Source organism: Bemisia tabaci, chromosome 1 (assembly GCF_918797505.1).
Source record: "Bemisia tabaci chromosome 1, PGI_BMITA_v3".
NCBI lineage: Eukaryota > Metazoa > Arthropoda > Insecta > Hemiptera > Aleyrodidae > Bemisia > Bemisia tabaci.
In genome coordinates, this window is record NC_092793.1 from 70,015,542 (window position 1) to 70,034,501 (window position 18,960).

An 18,960-nucleotide genomic window follows, 5' to 3' on the forward strand; every position below is an offset into this window, starting at 1 on the left:
TGATACAAGTTCCTTAACCAAAATTTAACGTTGGACAAGATTCGTGGAATAGCATTTGAAAAATAGTCTGATTTTACTATTTCCCTGCGACATAAACATCAGGAAGGAGAGGAAGAGGGCAAGGATGGATCTAAAAAATTAGAATCCGACTGAACACCCTGTAAACAGCGCGTGGTTCAGCAAAAGCGGAAGGATCATTGTTTCTGGCCGGCTGCTGATTATCGGGTGGGAAACGAGTTATCCGTGCAGCTACTTGTGAAGAAGAAGAAGATATTGAAAAAAATAGGCGGTAATTGGCTCATAATTCGCTGGGCGTAGTGCGGCACATCTTCAGCCCGTCCTTCAACGGCCGTCGTTCGACACGACGCTAATAATACTCCCGAATTTTTGTCGAGGTTAAAATGCCGACGTTAGACACATTTTAAGCTTTGTATACACGTAAAACAACGAAAGTCTCACTTGAAGTACATTGCAATCTTTTCAATTAATCAGATATAAGGCTCTATTCGCCCGTTGATCCGGGTCGGGCAAAATTCAAGGAGATCTGCGACACGAAAAGGCACCCTGCAGCATCTGAGTACGTTCAAGGCTGTGGTCGAAACAATCGAGGAAAGATTTTCCTGTTAATGAGTTTCGCATACAATTTCTTTTGAAAACTACGTGTATAAAAAGAAAAAGAAGGAGAAAAAATTCTGAGACTCACCTTAGATAGGATTCCGTTCAGTCACCTGCAAAAACAAAAAATAATTGAATTATGAATCCAAAATAAAAAATAATTGAATTATGAATACTTGGATGTAAATACGACGTCCGTTATCGTAGTTTTAAATATAAATGAACGGATTTATGCTAAATGGAACTGTGCAAGTGGAAAGATGGGGTGCGTTTGTTATTTGAGTGTCATAAGAATGAATGGGAATTTAAAAACGCCAGTGACGTCAGCAGCGACGACGCCGAACTATGGGAGCGACGACGCCTGGGTCGTCAGTCTTTAACTCATGAGCCCTGTCCACAAGGCTCTTGTCACATGCCCACGGCTCACGAGTTAGCGTTCAGTTCCTATTGGTTCAATATCAAATCCCGCTTTTCCATTTTCTCAAAAGGAACTATATCCACTTTTACATCGTTTCTTATGCAGCTTGCACGAGCACACCCCATCTTTCCGCTTGCCTATAGTTCCATTTAGCATAAATACGTCCAAATTGTCAATGGCTCTTCACAAAGTTGAAGTCACTTTACTCAATTTCAATGCTGCAGTACGTTATGGATCAGTTCCTTGCATGATCTTGTACCTCAGGATGAATATTGCTTCTCAAAGACACAATCCAAGAGGCAGCGCCACGAGGTGACGGTTCTTGTCTTCAGATCACACACTGGAAAAGAAAAAAAAAAGAAAAAACACATTGGATCTAGAGTCCAGACTCTTCAAAACATCGACAAGAAAAAGTACTCTTGATTCAATCAGAATCTAGCTTAAATCAAGAACTAAGCCTCTTAATTTCAGCGGATTTCGTTTTGATTCAAGCAGAAATCCGATTGAATCAAGAGTATTTTTTCCTTGCCAATGTTTTCAAGAGTCTGGACTCTAGATCCAATGTGTTTTTTTTCCAGTGCATAGAATCACCTCGAAGAGATGCGATGTAAGGATAAAAAATAAATAAAAAGAAGAAGAGAGAGAAAGGGGAAAAACTTAATACTGTGAGGACACTTGGTCGGAGGAGAGATACTCGGAGAGAAGGGGGCCTGTTAATTGGGCACGGCTCAACGGCTTCGAAAAAGAGTGAAAGGGTAAAACCGGTGGGCAGTGCGCGAGATTACATGTGGTGTTAATTACTCGGACAAGCTGTCACAAGGTGTATCAAGTGCATCGCGTGCGGGACGGGACGGCGCGGCGGCCGGCCGCGGGGGATCCGAACTTTCGGGAGCGCCCGCCCGGGGCCCGGGGAAAAGGAACCTCCGAATTCCGTTACGTAAAGCAACGTACCGTACTCAACTTTTACTTTCCGCGCTTGTTTACTTACTGGGTTACCCGCTACGCTCGGGCTCGGGATTTCAAAATTGGTGCTCTCGCTTCGCGTTTTTCCGCACTCGAACCTAGAGACATATTCCCAATTCCTCACCTTCCAGCCGAAGTATATCACAAGTGCCATGCGACGTTTAAAAATTTCCGCCGCAATTTAATTTTTTAACAGAGAAATTTTTCGACAAAGCCGTCCGAGGATTTCAATGGATTTTCTTGATCGCTTTAGACATCTCTTGGGCGTACGGTGATGAGCAATAACACACACAAGACAAAGTCTACCGTGCGAAGGAAAAACGCCGTATGAACCTCCAGGCGTTGCCAAATATTTTCCTCACCATTTTTTAGATAATTTTGATCGTAATGGACCACTAGACTAAGTACGAATTCTAGCATTCTGATACATGTTTCTTCGCTAAAATTTCACGTAAAACACGATGCGCACAACGAAAATTACCGAATTCAACTCCTTACGAAGATATTTAATGATTCATGGGACGTGAATTCAAACCACCCGCTCATGACACTCAATGCTCTACGTGATTCACATCGTGGGCTAAACGTTATCATGACAGTCTCTGCGATATAAAAATCTGGCAACCTCAATCTTGACGCTTTGGCTTAGCTGTATCAAGTTGTTTATATAGTTTGAACAATACATGGTGGGAAATGAACATTGCTCGATTGAGAAGTTTGCTGAAACCGTTGTAGTGCACGATTTGACTCACGTAGAGCTTTGAGTTCCTTGTCAGCGGGCAGTTCAAATTCCTCGTGACCAATGTGAAATAAAAACGTTAGTATCTTCGTTTGGAGTTTGTTTCATCAGTTTTCGTTACACAAATCAAGCTCTACGTGAAATTTTGGTTAAGAAACATGTATCAGAATGCTTAAATTCGTACCTTGTCTAGTGGTCCATTTAATTTTTTAACAGAGAAATTTTTCGACAAAGCCGTCCGAAAATTTCAATGAATTTTCTTGATCGCTTTAGACATCTCTTGGGCGTACGGTGATGAGCAATAACACACACAAGACAAAGTCTGCCGTGCTAAGGAAAAACGCCGTATGAACCTCCAGGCGTTGCCAAATATTTTCCTCCCAATTTTTTGGATAATTTTGATCGTAATTTCACCTAAAGATTCTGAAAACTTAAAGTAAAAATAATCATAACTTTCCTCAAAAATAAACATTTTATCGGAGGAAATTTGGCAACTCTCGACTGTTCATACGGCGTCCTTCTTTAGCACAGAAGAAGTGTAAGGGATGCCTCGAATTCGGAATCGCGACAGAAGAAACAGCGTAAAATCTGACTGCTCGAGGATCAGCGTGGCGCTAAACGTTGCGAAACGACCCCCTTGATTCCTCGAAGCATTGCATCGTGATCAATGCAGAGCGTGCCTCAGTAAAAATGTTACTGTTAGCGTTATATCTATCCTCATTTCCTTATCGACCGTTCATCTCCAGATCCCCTCCTCACCTCGCTGTCCCTGTATAACATGACACTCATTACCATTCCTTAAGCGTGGCGTCATCAGCCTTTCATCTTCATTGAGGCAGTATAAACCTTTCGGAAATGTTCGGCAAGCATCGTCGGTTACGTACCAAATGCCTGACTGCGATGCAACTCATCTTGCTTTCATTAATCCATTCATGCTTGTCTCTTGGTTTTTTTTTTTTTATTTTTTTACGGATAACGAGGGTGGTACATACAAGCAGGGCAACCGACCATGACCCGGCGCGGCGGACAAATCGGTCTGGCTTTAAAGCGAGGGGGATGAGGTCGCATTCAGCCTCGGCAGGGCGGACTCCTGTTCATGCTAGACTCGACATGGCAGGGTTGCCGAAATAGAGAATTAGAAATTTTGATAATATATTCTACGTAAGAGGCTGTCCATTATTTACGTAACGCTCCAGGGGGTGGATGGGCCTTCTTATATGACCGAGTGAGACAAGGGGTCGGGGGGGGGGGGTTGTCAAGTTAAGCGTTACGTAACAGTAGTGTACTATCTTTCAACTTTGGTTTTTTCACAATTTTTTTTTCCTCTCTTTTCTTCATATTTTCACTGTCATTTATTGAATTCAGTATTCATTCTTTCAGTTGTATTTTTCATGACGTTTCTTATCAACCATTCTTTCCTTTAATACTACTTCTGAATCAAGGGCTTCAAATATTCATCTTCCAAATGATATTTGAATAAATAAGCGAATTTTGGTCGGAGGATATTTATTGCGTTCTCTAAAGAGGCGTGACACGTACGCACGTGTGATGATACAACTATTCGACCAAGAGTGAGCTCGTGTTGCCTACACTAAAAATTGAAGGCGAACTGACATGGAGTTAAAGTCACGTGGCAAAGAGAGATACAGTTCATGTTGGGGTTGTCTGGAACAGCGTAACGATTGCGTTACAAGGGATGAGTGGAAGCAAACATTGGAAAAATCGCGTTACGTAATTTACGGAAAACCCTTAATTTGACGATATTGGTCAGAGTAGGAAGAGAATTAAATCGAAGATGATTAGTTTACTATTTTGACTCTGATAAAATTTGGAAGGGAACAGTTCCTGCGTTAGAAAAAAGAAAAGAAACAAACATGAAAATTGAAGCATGATCTGGCATGGAGGGAAAATAAAAGGTGGTTACGGGTCAGATTAATAGGGACAAGGACCGCCCGATACAAATTATTTTACCTGACAGGCTTGTCTAACTCACGATCAGAGTATTTCTGTCTTTCCAAAGGTAGAATTAAAATAGAAAATTTCGACTATGCAACGTGGTAGACCTGTCCCACCTGATCCTCTGGCCGCACAATGGGTGGTTCATTTTTTTAGGATCATTCTGAGGGAACTTCTTAATCCACGCCTGCATTCCTCCTTAGTGATGAATGCTGGTGCGCTCATGGAGTCGCTGAGCAACTTATTCGATTTTCCTTTTTATTTCGATAAACATTGACAAGGAAAAATAAACGATAGTTTGCGGCCAGACAGTAGAGTGACGATAATCTCAATTGAAGGACGCGTAAATAATGAAGTTCTAGAAGTCACTTTGTTAGTCAATAATTGTTTGCCCCTTGAATTGATTTTAAATGACGTCGTTGCTGAATGAATCAAATAAGGACTGCGAGCAACTTCTGCGCTTACTTTTCCCTGGGATACAGATTTGCCAACTTCAACGGGGTGAGCGAATGAATACACGTCCAAAAATTTTTGGAGTGGTACCATTAATTAGAATTAAAAAATTTAATTTAAAATCTGGGCACTATACGTTTATTACAGGTGTTTTTACTCACATAGCTTAAAGCTTTTTCGGCCCACCCCGAGCCATCATCAGAGCTTCTTTAATTTGAATACTCATTGATCATCGCTATTATTATTTTTGCAAGTCCAGCTAAATAAAATTAATTATAGTCGATTATTACACATACCGGATTTTAGCCAAATACTTGCATCAGAAAGAAGAATGGAGAGGAATAAAAGAAAAATACCAACCACTCAATTTTAGAAAGAGCTCTGGGACAGGATGCAATTTTCAAACCCAAGGTTTTACCATTTTGCATTCCAGTAATTATTACTGATATGAAACGTTCTAGTATTAGACTGAAGTTCATACGTGAAACTCCAACCCTCTGACTGCTCCAATACGGATACATCTGAATATACAAAAAAATTCAGCCCCTATAGCTTCAGAGGGCTTTCAAAGATGAAAGTTCACGATGCACTATACACGCAAACATCGTCGAATTTGCTTTCGAGTGACATCTATGCGTGCTTGTGAAATTCTACTTGAAAAACACAGCGAACGGTAAGTCAAAAAGGTTTTGAGCAGTTGATAACAGTTACAACCGACAACTCTGCGCCTACACTGAATTAGGTCCTACCTAGTACCCACTAAGTCCCTCCTTTACTTATAGATTCCCGGCCGCGTTGCGTTAAGCTAGCCTTGGAAGGCTATGGAAATGATGATGATGAGTCGACGAAGTGAGTACCTGGACGAAATAATGCTTCGCGTTAGTAAGGTCAAGATCCGAACTAAGCCTCCACCCCTGTTAGAGACCACCGCACAGTGGATCGAGCCAATGGGAGAGGTCGGACACGATTTAAAAACTTTAAAAGCGTATATCTTCATCAATATGAAATTTTGATGTTTTAAAAATGGTTCCATTGATTTTCTCGTCAAATTTTATAAAAGAACCGCCCCTCTTTAAAATTTGACGAAATAAACGTCAAAATTTGCGGTTATAGTTCAAAAAGGCATGTCCAGACCCTTCTATTGACTCGCTGCACTGTGCAAAAAACTTCGTGCATGGGACCCGAAGTTGAGATAATAAGGATCTCTGAAGTTTTCTGATCACGCATCCGAAAACTTGAGGTCGAGCTGCCGAAGTTCGGGTCTGACATCGCGGCACTTTGGTAAGTACCGGACTACTTCAGATGTGTGACCCGAACCCTTCGGTATATATATCGAAGGACTTCAGATGTCTGACCTGAACTTCGGCAGCTGGACCTCAAGTTTTTAGATACGAGATCTGAAAACTTCAGAGATCCATATGACCTCAACTTCGGGTCCCAAGCACGAAGTTTTTTTCTCCGTGTGCGCTGCGCCGGTAATTTGTCCTCCTCCTCATCACCTTCACTCCCATCCTATTCTTCATGGGGGCGGCATGCGAGAGGGGAAGGAGAAGCGGGGAGGCTCAGCTTCTAAAATTGAAACCAGTCCTCTTTCACCTCTCCCGAAGAATTAATTTTCCTTCAGAGTGTGCCGCCGGAGGCAGATGCGTTGAAGTTAATTCTTCACATCCCAATTTTTTTAACCCATGATTTAACATTATTACACGAGTTGGCGATATATCAAGCAATTGTGAGGTAGATCAAGAAAGGATGAGCAGCAAGGCAGGTTGAGCCACAGGTTTTTTACGGATTTATTTTTTGAATTTAATTTACTTATTAATATAAATTTATTTCTCTCGGGAAGCGGTTTATAGTATGTAAAACCAAAATGCCGTAGGATCAGTTAAATGTTGCCGGATTGCATCGGTTGAAGTACTTGATTTTGAAGACGAGATACGAATTTTTTTCCCATGGAATTTTTGGGAACGCTGAATCAAAGTGCGAATGGAATTGTGAGAAAAACTCAAAGGGAACACCATCACGAATTTTCCAAAGTATTTTATTGGGAAAGTCTGGTGATGTCCGAAAACACATACGCCTTTTTTCTTCGAGCGTATGGCGGTATCCCTGTCCGGGCCTCTCACTTGCACTTCGGCGTTTTATAGTGAGTCCTGATGATATTACCACGAGATTGACCACGCGTCAATGGTTATGAGCTCAAGCGTTAAGTTAATGAAAAAGTGACCTTTGAATTCTTGGAATCGCACTGACGATGCTGCGACGATTTTCAATATTGCCACCTTGCTTCCAGATTCACTACATTTCAACAGATGCGATGATTCGAGGTAAAAAGAAACATCGTGATTTCGAAATAAAGGATGCACAGCCTTGAATATTTAAATAAAACTTTGTTCACCAACATTTTCCATGTTATCAGAGAGAAATTCCCTGCCTGTCGGAGAATTTGAGATATCCACACAGTATGGACCACTAGACAAGGTATGAATTTAAGGATTCTAATACATTTCACGTAGAACACGATTCTTGCGTCGAAAATCACCGAAATCAACTCCTAACTAAGATATTAACGTTTTAATTTTACACTGGTTACGGGAAATTTAAATTGCCCGGTCATAGAGAAACGCAATAATGTGAGTCAAATTGCGCCCTACAACAGTTTTGGCAGACTTCTCAATTGAGCATTGTTCCTTTCCCACCCTTGGGTGTTCAAAGTGTAGATCGAGGTTGTCATATTTTCGTATCGCAGAGACTGCCCCGGTAACGTTTAGTGTGCGATTTGACTCACGTAGACCATTAAGTTTTCATAAGAGCTTTAAATTCACGGAAGAAACATTAAATATCGTGGTTACTAGTTGATAACAATAATTTTCGTTGCTGGAGTCGAGTTCTGCGTGAAATTTTGATCGAGACACATGTATCAGAATGCTTAACTTCGTGCCTCGTCTGGTAGTCCATTCCAAAAAATAAAAATAAAAATGATAGTTTCCGAGATGAAAGAACTGATTCATTTCAAAAAAGCAAACTTTCTACTTGCAATCTATTAATTATTCGAGGAAACTAATTTCTGACTGAAAAAGACGAATTTCTTTTCTGATAACACGAAACCTCTGGAAAATTGCGCCCAGAAATTTCTCAATCGTATTCATGTAAAACTCTACATTTTGAGTACATTTTAAAACCTCGGAAAAGAGCTAACCTTGGTCTGAAAAACGACGGATTGAGGTTCCTTTCGTCGGGGAGCTTTTACTGTTAGTAGGCAGAGCCGATAAATACTGGGAGAAATTGTAGTAACTTTGCCAATTCGAGTAATATAACACACCAATTTGGCAATGAACACGAAAGGAGAAAAATAACATACGGCGGCGAAGAGGGGCTCTGAATACTTATCAGCTTTGGAATTCAGGAGAAGATGCCAAGACGTGTTGGTCATAATGTTCATGTCAAGAGAATGTTCAAGTCACTTTACATACCCAGGGTCATGGAGGAATCTCACACCCCATTTGTACAATGATCAAATTTGAAACTCGATGTCCGAATAAAAAGGAAACATACTGCCGTGCTAAGGAAAAACGCCGTATGAGCCTTCAGGCGTTGCCAAATTTCCTTTAACAAATCACTCATTTTCAAGAAAATTTGTGAATATTTACTTCACCAATTTCTCAGGTAATTATGCTTATAATTTTATTCAAGAAGTCTGAAAATTTCAAGAAAGAATCTCGAAAATTTTACTCAAAAATAAACATTTTATCGGAGAAAATTCGGCAACTCTCGAATGTTTCTTCCTGAGCACGGCAGCACAAATGCCTGAAGAACACGAAATGCATTAATGATACACAATATAATTTCCTCCTTCCAGTTTTCTGCATTTTTCCGTGAATGTATACACAGCTGTTGCAGCGTGTTGGTCAGTTGCGCTGATTAAAGAATTGTGTTTTGTGGATTACCTGATCTATTGAGTTTCAATATTAAGCGAGAAATTGCGATTTTAAAAATCCATTTAATGACGTCATCCACCGCGGTAGTGACACCCTTGGTTTCTTCCCTCTTGTCTTCATTTTCAAGGAAAGACACATTTACACTGGTCACTGAACATGAAACTCGAATGAAAGCAAGGTGGCAGAAACCAAGGGTGTCACTACCGCGGTGGATGACGTCATAAATCGATTTTTTCAAAGCTCGATATTTCGGTGAATACTGAACGTAGAAAGTTGTTGTTTCGTCGGATTTTATACTTTTTTTACCCGATCTACAAGAATCAAGCATTCAAACACGGTTCTGTGCCCAACGCAACCGATCTTTCGTCCAATCTCGGGAGACTTCAACGCAAGTGTAGAAAAAATAGAGTTGAGCGAGAATCATATACTTTGCCGGAGCCAACAGGTGGCAATAAAACAGCACATTGCCGATTTCTTGGACTCGGAGGTAGAAAGAGCTTAATTAATTATGAAAGTGCGTACGTTTAATGATTATTACAATCGACGGATTCAGTTTGATTTGAGTCGGAGCGGTGTTATTTGAATCGGGGTCGATCCTGCTTTCTGGTTGTTTCCCTTTCAATCTGGCGTGCTATAGCTGCTGAGGCTAAACGTCGAGTAAACCTTTGGGTCGTTGCCTTTATTTGGGTAAAACATTTATTGTTGAATTATGAGGAGAAATCGGGAGAATTTTTCTCCCAAATTTTTGGAGAATTTTATTCGAAATTTGATCGAAAGTATCTGAAAATTTCCAAGAAGAAAAATCCTGACAATCCTCATTAATGGAGATTTATAAGTGAAGTTTGGCAACATTCGAATATGTCCATACGGCATTTTTCCTACACGCAGTTGCAATAATACAGCGGTAATTCACAACGCGTGTGAGCTAAACTTAACTTCACTGATCCACAGGATTCAGCCAACCAAACACTATTACTGCAACCGATTTTCCGTTCATTCTACGGAGACTTCAACGCAAGTGTAGAAAAGTTAGTTGTGAGCGAGAATCATACCATGCTGGAGCAAACGGCATTCAACACCGTGGAGAAGAACGCCGTGTACGCCTTCTGACTTTGCCGACGTTCCCTGATAGATTCTTTCCAATTTTTATGGGCAAGTAAATCTTTAGAATCGAAAACTTTCAAAGAAAACACTCACAAATTTCCTAAAAGAAGGATACTTTATCGGAGGGAAGTTTGGCAGAATTCGAGGGTCAATAGAGCGTTATTCCTTAGTGCGGCAGAAATGTATCTCACAACCAAAGTTGACATGCCGAAGCGCTGCACAGAACTGACTATTTTTCGGCCAGAGGAAATAATTTCAAGGGTGATTGGTCCAAATGTCCAAAAACAAATGTCCAGAGTAAAAAAATGTCCAATATGAGAAAAGTCCATGAGTAAAAAATGTCCAAGTACCTGGAATGTCCAGTAGCGGTACCATCGCCAAGATTAAAAATGCCCAAATGTCCGGTTGCTGTGAGTCATAATTAATCTTACCATTTACCTGTTGGCAGAAATTCTCCATACTTTCTGATCACTTTCGTCTTGTGGCTCGTTGCTAACTCGATCATAAAAGACTATTCCCCTAAGATATCGTGGAATATCGTCTTCATCTTTGTATTCTTGATATATCTTTGGACGCGCTTGAGGATTCTGTCCTGATTTGATTATATTCTATTTGTTCTTGACTTCTTTGAAATTTGTTGCTTAGTGCGTGTATGACTGAAGTCCAGTCACAGGTTAGAAAAACTCTAAATCACTGCTTCTTCATTATCCCAATGGATATTGTTATAGAAAGCTTCCAGGCTCCTTATGTTGCCACTTAGTCAAATTATTTCATAGTTGGACACTTTTTTTTTTGGCCCGCTTTTGGACACTCTAGACATTTGGACTTGTTTTAGATATGGAATTTTTTTGACTTTGGACATTTTGTCCTATTACCACTTCAAGGATCCTCATTGGCGAAATGCCCTGCGATTCACCCACATTTTCGATTGACTTTTCAAGATTTAGCCATCCTTAAGAGACTGACGATGGTTGCAAAGAATGCGCGACACGGGTGACCTATTCGGATGACGCATTCGAATCGGGTGAGAATCGCATGACATTTGCGCTCGCGCGCGCTCGTCCTCCCAGCACAGCGCAGCGCCTCGTAAATCCAAGCGCTGAATGAACTTCGATTCCGAGAAGTATTTTCCGCGGAAAATTTACGCAGCGAGGAATGTGCAAGATGTTTTCTTCGCGCCAAGCACCGAGGTGAGGGCTTTTTACGAGCGAGCGTTGCGCAAACACATTTCCATTCGCTCGACAGAGTCGACATCGCTGGAGGCAACGATGATGCGCAGAGGTAGATCTGCCGCCGTGCAGAACACCGTGCGTGCGTGAATGCGAGTACGATCGTTTGCATTTAACTGATAAGAATCGATTTAGGTGTCGCTGCGAACACCTGTTTCATGGGTTAATGCATACAATCGATAATCGCAAGCACGCCACTGAACACACCGTTGATCTTCCATCTCGCAGATACTTCGAAATGTTTTATTTTCAGAGGGGTTGTGAATATTTTTGCCATATTTTCAGATACGCTTCTTCAATTCTAGGCTGATTAAAATATATAAAATTTAAAACTCACCAGTCCGAGGGTTTGTTAATCGGACGCGTTTCGACAACTCCAGTCATCTTCAGAGATGCGACCCCGTGAAAATCGCGAGTCGCGTCCCTGAAGATGACTGGAATTGTCGAAATGCGTCCGATTAACAACCCTCGGACCAGTGAATTTTAAATTTTATATTTTAGTCTTTGACTAGTCTAGTGCTTTTCAAAAGTGTTTAAATTTTATCTAGGCTGCGATTGATTTAAAGCGTTGGAATCTCAGCATACTCTAGAGGAAGACACATTAGGAACCATGTTGGGGACATTCCTTACCAGAAAGAATAGATAGAAGCAGTTTGACAATCTTTAAAATACCCGAAGCGATTTTTCGATCTTAATCACAATTTTCGATAAAATTGTGGGTAAAACGAACTTTAAAAAATTGGGTGAGGTTATTTGACCTTTCCTCAGCCTTCGGCTTCTTGATCGACCGAAATAATTACTCGTATTTTTTAAAACCGCAGCGTCCCAAATTGCAAAATCGAGCGCTGAAATATTTATTCGAAAGCTCGACTTTGCCGAAGTGAGCATAAAAATCTGAAACATTCCTCTTAATTTAGTTCCAGAATTTTGGATGGAAAAAAGAAGGTTTACTTTCGACAGATTTTAAAAAGACGACTCAACCGAAAATACATTAAAAATAGAGCACGAAAAAAGAGAGGTTGAAAATCCATGAAAATTACTACACATAGGAAAAAGGGAAATTAAATTATACCTTCAGATTGGGACGATATCAGTCACTCACAGCATCAAAATCTGCAACAAACAAAAAAATGAAAATCAAATGTCAAGTATTCGCAATCATTTTAGAAGGTGTAAACTTGGAATTCAGGATTTGAATAAGAACTTACTTTTTTAACTTGATGAAAATACGAAACGAAAGATTTGTGTCGACGACGAAGAGAAAAAAAGAAAGAAAAAAATTTGTTTCCAGTAAGTTTGATCAACAATCCTCCTACTAACTGCAGGCGGACTACTTTTCTAGGATTAAGCATTCGGTGTGACTGTTTCACCAACGCAGCGTTTCTTCGCCTGCATGACGGAACATAACAATAAAAATAAAAAAAAACAGCAAAAAAGAATAATGTAGGGAAATTGATTGGAGCGGAATGATGAAGTAAGATAATGATGCAGTAATTCGTTTCACACTCAGACCAAAACAATAACTTGGACTTTAACGCAGAGCAGAGTCCGTGCCATGATCGTGCAAGGTAAAAAGCCCTCACATTAAAGTCCATTGCACTTGCCTAACGCATCAAATATTTCCAAAGCACGAAGGAATCCTCTGAAATTCGTGTTGTTGCACAAAGAAATCTGGTAACTGTGGGTCGGTAGGCGTCGAAACTGAATCGAAAACAACGGCGGATACCATAACACGACCGAGATAAACATCTTGCATAGGGGGCCTCAAATTCGTCGCTTCTCCGACATGAGGGCGTTCTCTCAGTGAGCCCTGTTTTTCATATAAATCCATTGTTTCTGGGGCTCAAGTGGCAATCGAGATACGCCCTTATGCTGGAGGAGCGACAAATTATCTATCTTTCTGCGGTTCGAGTAGCTTGTGGATAGCTCCAAAAGTTTGTAAAGCTGCACGTAAGCTCTCCAATTGGCTGTTGCCGCTGATTTTAAGGTTATGTTCTAACGAGCTGCGGGCGGCTGCAAATGAAGACAGGGGCCCACGCTGCACTGTGGATCGAGTCAATATGAGAGGTCGGACAAAACGTGGCAACTTTAAACGCTTATAACTCCGTTTATACAAGACTTTGAGGTTCTAAAATTGGTTCCATTGGTTTTCTCGTGAAATTTTCTTTTAAAAGCACCCCTTAAAATTAAAAAGGTGACAAAATAGACACCAAAACTTGCAATTGAAGGACAAAATTTCATGTCCGACCTCTCAAATTGACCCGATTCACTGTGCGCCGCAACGTGTACAAAGTTAATGTGCACATTTGCGTCTTTCACCGCGGTGATTTTTACGCATCCGATCCGAGGGACGATAAAAGTTAACTGACCAAAAAGTTCCCATTTTTGGTTCTCAGATCAACAATAAAGATACTTAGACACGACTGCAAGAGTGGAGTTACGTGAGAGAAGAGAACGGAGGCGAGGTCTGTGTTGCACCGGCATCGTGCGCCAGTGAAAACGGAAATAAAATTTTATTGACTGATAATGAGCTTAGGAGAGAAACACTGGGTTTGGTGAAATTATTGCCGTCACGCAAGGGAGTGCGTGTGCCACTGCTGCGGGCTGATAATTGAAACTGATAGACAAAGCGATAGAGAGAAAAAAGAACGGGCAAATGGATTGATCCTATTATTGGAAGCAGAAGAAGTGAGGACTAAATCAAGAACCGAATGACTGAAAAATCCGCGATACATAAAAAGAACATGATACTCTTCAAGCGAATTTCATGTATCTATTGGACACAGATTTTGCATCCAATGCGCTATTTTTGCATTTTATTTTTTGTCGAATCTCCTGTGTAAGTTACCGTATATTCTACACCCGGAGCAATCAAAGCTATGGCTCCAGCACCCGGAACTTTCGGACTCTGAGCCCGGAATGGACTGTATGTCTATACAGCCCATAACTTTGTTTTCAGTGGAGATAAATAACATTCGTTTCTCAGGGTGTCTACTAAAACAGGCTGGCCAAAAATCGGTACTTTTACAGTACTTTATCAGTACATTCCCGAGAAATTCAGTACCTCCTCAACGGAAAAATTCAGTACTTTTTCAGTACCTCCATTTGGATGAAATTCGAAAAATTTCAAAAATTTGAATTTCTCTCTCAAATTGCGAGAAAAATGAAAAATTCCGGACCTTCTAACGGAATTCCCGCACTTTTTCAGTACTTCCGGACCGCCCTTGAAAAATCAGTACTAATTCTGAACATTCCGGAAATTCCGGACTTGTAGACACCCTGCTTTTGGAGTGACCGCATGACCGCGAGAGAGGACGATAAAAAGCGAGAGACGGGGAGGAAACTCGGGATGTGAATGAAGACAGGAGTAAATTATTCTTTCGAAAAACGGAGGCTGCGGGTGGCGAAGGTCGTGCGCGACCACGGATCACACCCACCAGATGGAACCGAAACCCGGCGGAATGCGCAGGGCGCCCGTTGAAATTCCGTCGGATTTCGGAAGGAGGCGACAACCGGGCCCTCGGCAGCGCCGGGCAAATTAGCACTTTCTTCGTCGACGAGGCGCTTCCGAGTCCAGCCAGTGGCGTGGCGTGAATTGCGATATATCGATTGTTATGCCATTTAAACCTATGGTAAAGAATCGATTATTAAGGTGTTCGCTGCGAACACCCTGTTTATCGATCCTTTTCCATAGGTTTAAATGGCATAACAATCGATATATCGCAAAGCACGCCACGCCACTGCAGCTCACCTGCTCTTTCACCTGACGCAGGGCCGTCCGTTTTTTGGACCCAATGAAATGCTCGTTTATTATCCTCCCGTCCTAAGGAATAACGCCGTATGGGATTCCAGCCGTTGTCAGAACCCGGCGAAAAAACACGTTTTTTCATCGAAGCCTGTCAATGATTTTTTTCTGATTGTTGAGGGAGTTTCGTTCGCAGTTTATTGTAAAGTATCAGAAAATTCAAAAGAAAATACTCATATCTTTCTTAGGAAAATGAATATTTTACGCGAGGAGATTTGACAACATTGGAATGTTGATACGGCATTCTTTCTTGGCACGGCAGTATTCTCCGGGCCACCGACCGGGACCGTCTCGAAGGCCGCGCTTCCACAGACAGCGCGCGACTCCGAGTAGCCCGCGCAAAACCAACGTCCGTTGCCACGGACGTTAACGAAGTACCTATCGACGGTGAAACTACCAAACCACGTATCTAGCTTGCGGTGTTTAAAAATCTACGCTCGCGTTTTATTTTTTTGAAGTAGACCAAATCAATATCATTCCTTGAAATTTTCACAGAATTTTCTCCGCACGAAGAGGAAAAATCACAGAAATTTTCAAGACTGGACGTTGAGTAGTTTTTTATTTAAAAAATAAAGTATGACAGGAAGTCTGCGACGTCGCAAACCGAGATACGTGGTTTGGTAGTTTCACCGTCGCTATGTGGGAAGAATATGGATATTTCGGTAATTTTGAGGTTGGGTCATGGAGCTTTTAGGATCCAAAAGGGCAGCCAACTTGAAAACTCAAATTATCCGGAATGATTTATTATTACAATTGTTACGGCACGTCGAATGTATGATGGAGAGCCTTTATAGGGAGAGTATGGACAACTCAAAAAGTTGGAGGTTAGGTTTGATCAGGTCATGTAGCTCTTGGGGCCCAAAGGGGCAACCAACATATGAACTCGAATTATCCAGTGGTACTAATTTTCACAACTGTTAACTGCGAGAGTAGGTACACTGATAAAAAATTATAAAAGCACGTATAAAACCTTCATTTCGCATAAATTTTCTCAGTTTCAAAGTCTTAATCCTTAAATACGCTTGTTTACAATGCGCTGTCGGCCATATTGATTAATCTTTCAAGTGCATAGGTTGGCAGCGGCACTTTTCTAGTAATTTTCGTTTTACTCGTTGTCGCCTTTTAGACCTTAACAGCTACATAAATCGAGTTGTCCGTACTCTCATGTGAAACACGTATATTTGACTTATTAGTTTTTGCATAAATTTACTCATGTTTGCGAAAAGGCGCTCATTTGTGTACGTACTTTGCCATCTTGGTTTTGCACTGGAATCTGAATATTGGCAGCGGCATTTTTCTGGTGTTTTTCGTATTAGATGTTGGCTGCCTTTTTTGGCTCTAGGAGCTCCATATTTCGGCATGTCCGTACTCTCCCCATGTAGGCACTGTAGATGTCAGCAGCGCGATTAGCCTCAGCAAAGAGCAGGTTTGAAATCTTTCTCAAGTGCTTTAAAATCTCTGAGCCGCGCGACTGACTTCGCGTCGCGCTCTGCCTGTGGAACCGAGGCTTCATCGCGGCCGCCGCGAGAGCGCGAAACAGACGCACGAATGGCTCGCACTCGCCGCGCGCGGCTCCGAGGCAACTCTCACACGCGCATTCCACCGTGCCTAGCCCGTGACGTCACCGGTCTGCGGGCTGATTATTGAAATTCATAGACGAAGCAATAGACAAAGAATACAAACTAAGAGAAAACTGCGGGCCGACTGTTGAAATTGATAGACAAAGTGACAGACGAAGAAGACATAGGGAGTATGTAGCGATCCCATTGGTTGAAATGGGTGGTTCCTTCAGACCAAGGGAGAAAATGATGGACTAACTATCGGGTCTCTCGTGGGTTGCCGTTATTTAGTCTATTAACTACGTCCTTTGTCCATTGCAACCAGCCGCTTCCACCAAAAGGATCCCTCCATATCCTTTTTGTCTTCTTTGTCTATTGCTTTGTCCACAAATTTCAATAATCAGCTCGCTGGGCGATCTTCTTGGTGGAAGCCGGTGGTTGCATTAGAGTAAGTAAGTCATAGATTAACTAAATGCAACCTACTTGAGACCCTAGATAGTTAGAGAGCCGGAATCTTATTTAACTGGTATGTTCCGGAAAAAGGAAAAGTCAGAGGCAAGAGAGCCTCCCCACTGACCGCTTGGAAACAGGTAGAAACTTCTACTTTAGGGGATTTAGCAATTCCTTATGGACAATTGTAAGGGAGCAACAGTCATCTCACCTACTAGATGGATGATGAGCTTTGGGTGACGTAATGAGCCGAGCAAGTTTACCAAACTTTGGTATGTTTGCCTAGAGTACCTATATTGAGAGAGTATGGCCACTGGAGTTACCACCTCTGATTGGATCAGCCATCTTAGGCTGAATGGAGCCCTTAGGACCCAAAAATGGCGGACGCCATAAAGTTAATGTAATGCAAAATGATTCAAAATGTAGTTGTCTTTGCTTATCGTAATGAGAACTTTACCGTAATGCACTATTGCGACTTTTTTACATATTGTTAAGGCTAATCGTGTGCAATTTTTGAGAAAAATGATCTTAGATGTAGTAAGGTTGGGAGCAAGTGCGGTTGGTGATAACCGTCAAAAGTTGGCAATGACCCCCCTCCCATCCTCAAAAACCAAAACAAAGCACCGCCATTTTTGGGTCCTAAGCCTCTCCATGGGACCCAGTGGCCATACTCTCTTAATATAGGTACTCTATGTTTGCCGAAAGAAATGCCCAACACGTTGCTAAACATCCACCTTATAGGTAAGTCAGCAGTCAGCAGTTGAATGTTGAAGCCCCGGAGGTAAAAACTTCCACCACTATTACCAAGATACTGATGGAGGGTCCCTCGTCTCTGGAAAAAATTGGCGAGCCGTCGCGCGACTGACAAAACGGCTTAGCTACACTTACATATGAACCTGAGGAGCACTGACTTATATGGACGACAGGGTTCATCGCGAAGCGGAGTTACGTCCTCGTGTTAAGAGGGCTGTTGCGTCACCGCTCCCATAAAAGTGCAGTTTTTGAGCATCTTTCAAGTGTGTATTAGTGTCGAAGATTAAGTGGCACTAGCATTGACCTTGTTATATACACTTTTGACCTTGCCATCCATTTTGAATCGAGATATCGTCAGTCTCTCTGGTTATGAAAAAATTATGATAAATGCATGAGAAGTCACTACTCAAGAACATTATTTTGGTGTTTGACATTTTAATTTCTATGTCATTAAACTGTATGTGTTTCTGCAAGCCAATTTCATCGTTCCTTGCGATATTATTGCACTGGCTCGTTTTCTCAGCATAATATTGGAAGTCGAAGATAACCTCATATTTGGACGTATTTCTGTCAAACGGAACTAAGCGCCAATTTGAGTTCCTTTTGAGGAATTAAGAATGCCGGATAGCGCGTTCTGTCAAACGGAACTAAGCGCCATGGAAAAGCATTGCGAGTATAGGACGGAATGAGCCCGACGCCCGGTTCCGCCGGCAATCCAAGCCCCCCTCTACCTTCCTCCCCCAATGGCGCTTAGTTCCGTTTGACAGAAATACGTCCATTTTTGGGGGGGAAAGCAGGAAGCAAGAAGGGCGGCGAAGTGAAGGCTGTCCGCGGATTCTTAACAGGTAATTTCGTCAAGTTTTCACTTGAAAGGACAATGGAGTGTCCGATTCAATAACGACTAAACTTTTCGAGCCGAACGACAAAAATAGGAAGAAAAAAAAGTGGGACGAAATGCAGCGGGAATAAAGAGCGAACGCC

The 18,960-nt window shown here is 41.7% G+C and overlaps 1 protein-coding gene across 1 annotated transcript in view; it reads right to left on the reverse strand.

The window, feature by feature from the left end:
* LOC109043088 (rho GTPase-activating protein conundrum) overlaps positions 1-12,525 on the reverse strand; it is a 72,560-nt gene extending 60,035 nt beyond the window's left edge. The window contains exons 1-2 of the mRNA XM_072306097.1: positions 12,485-12,525; positions 704-728 (exon numbers count right to left, since the gene is read on the reverse strand). The gene's annotated coding sequence lies outside the window, so the exon portion shown is untranslated. The remainder of the gene's footprint in view (positions 1-703; positions 729-12,484) is intronic.
* Between the last annotated feature and the right edge of the window lie 6,435 nt (positions 12,526-18,960).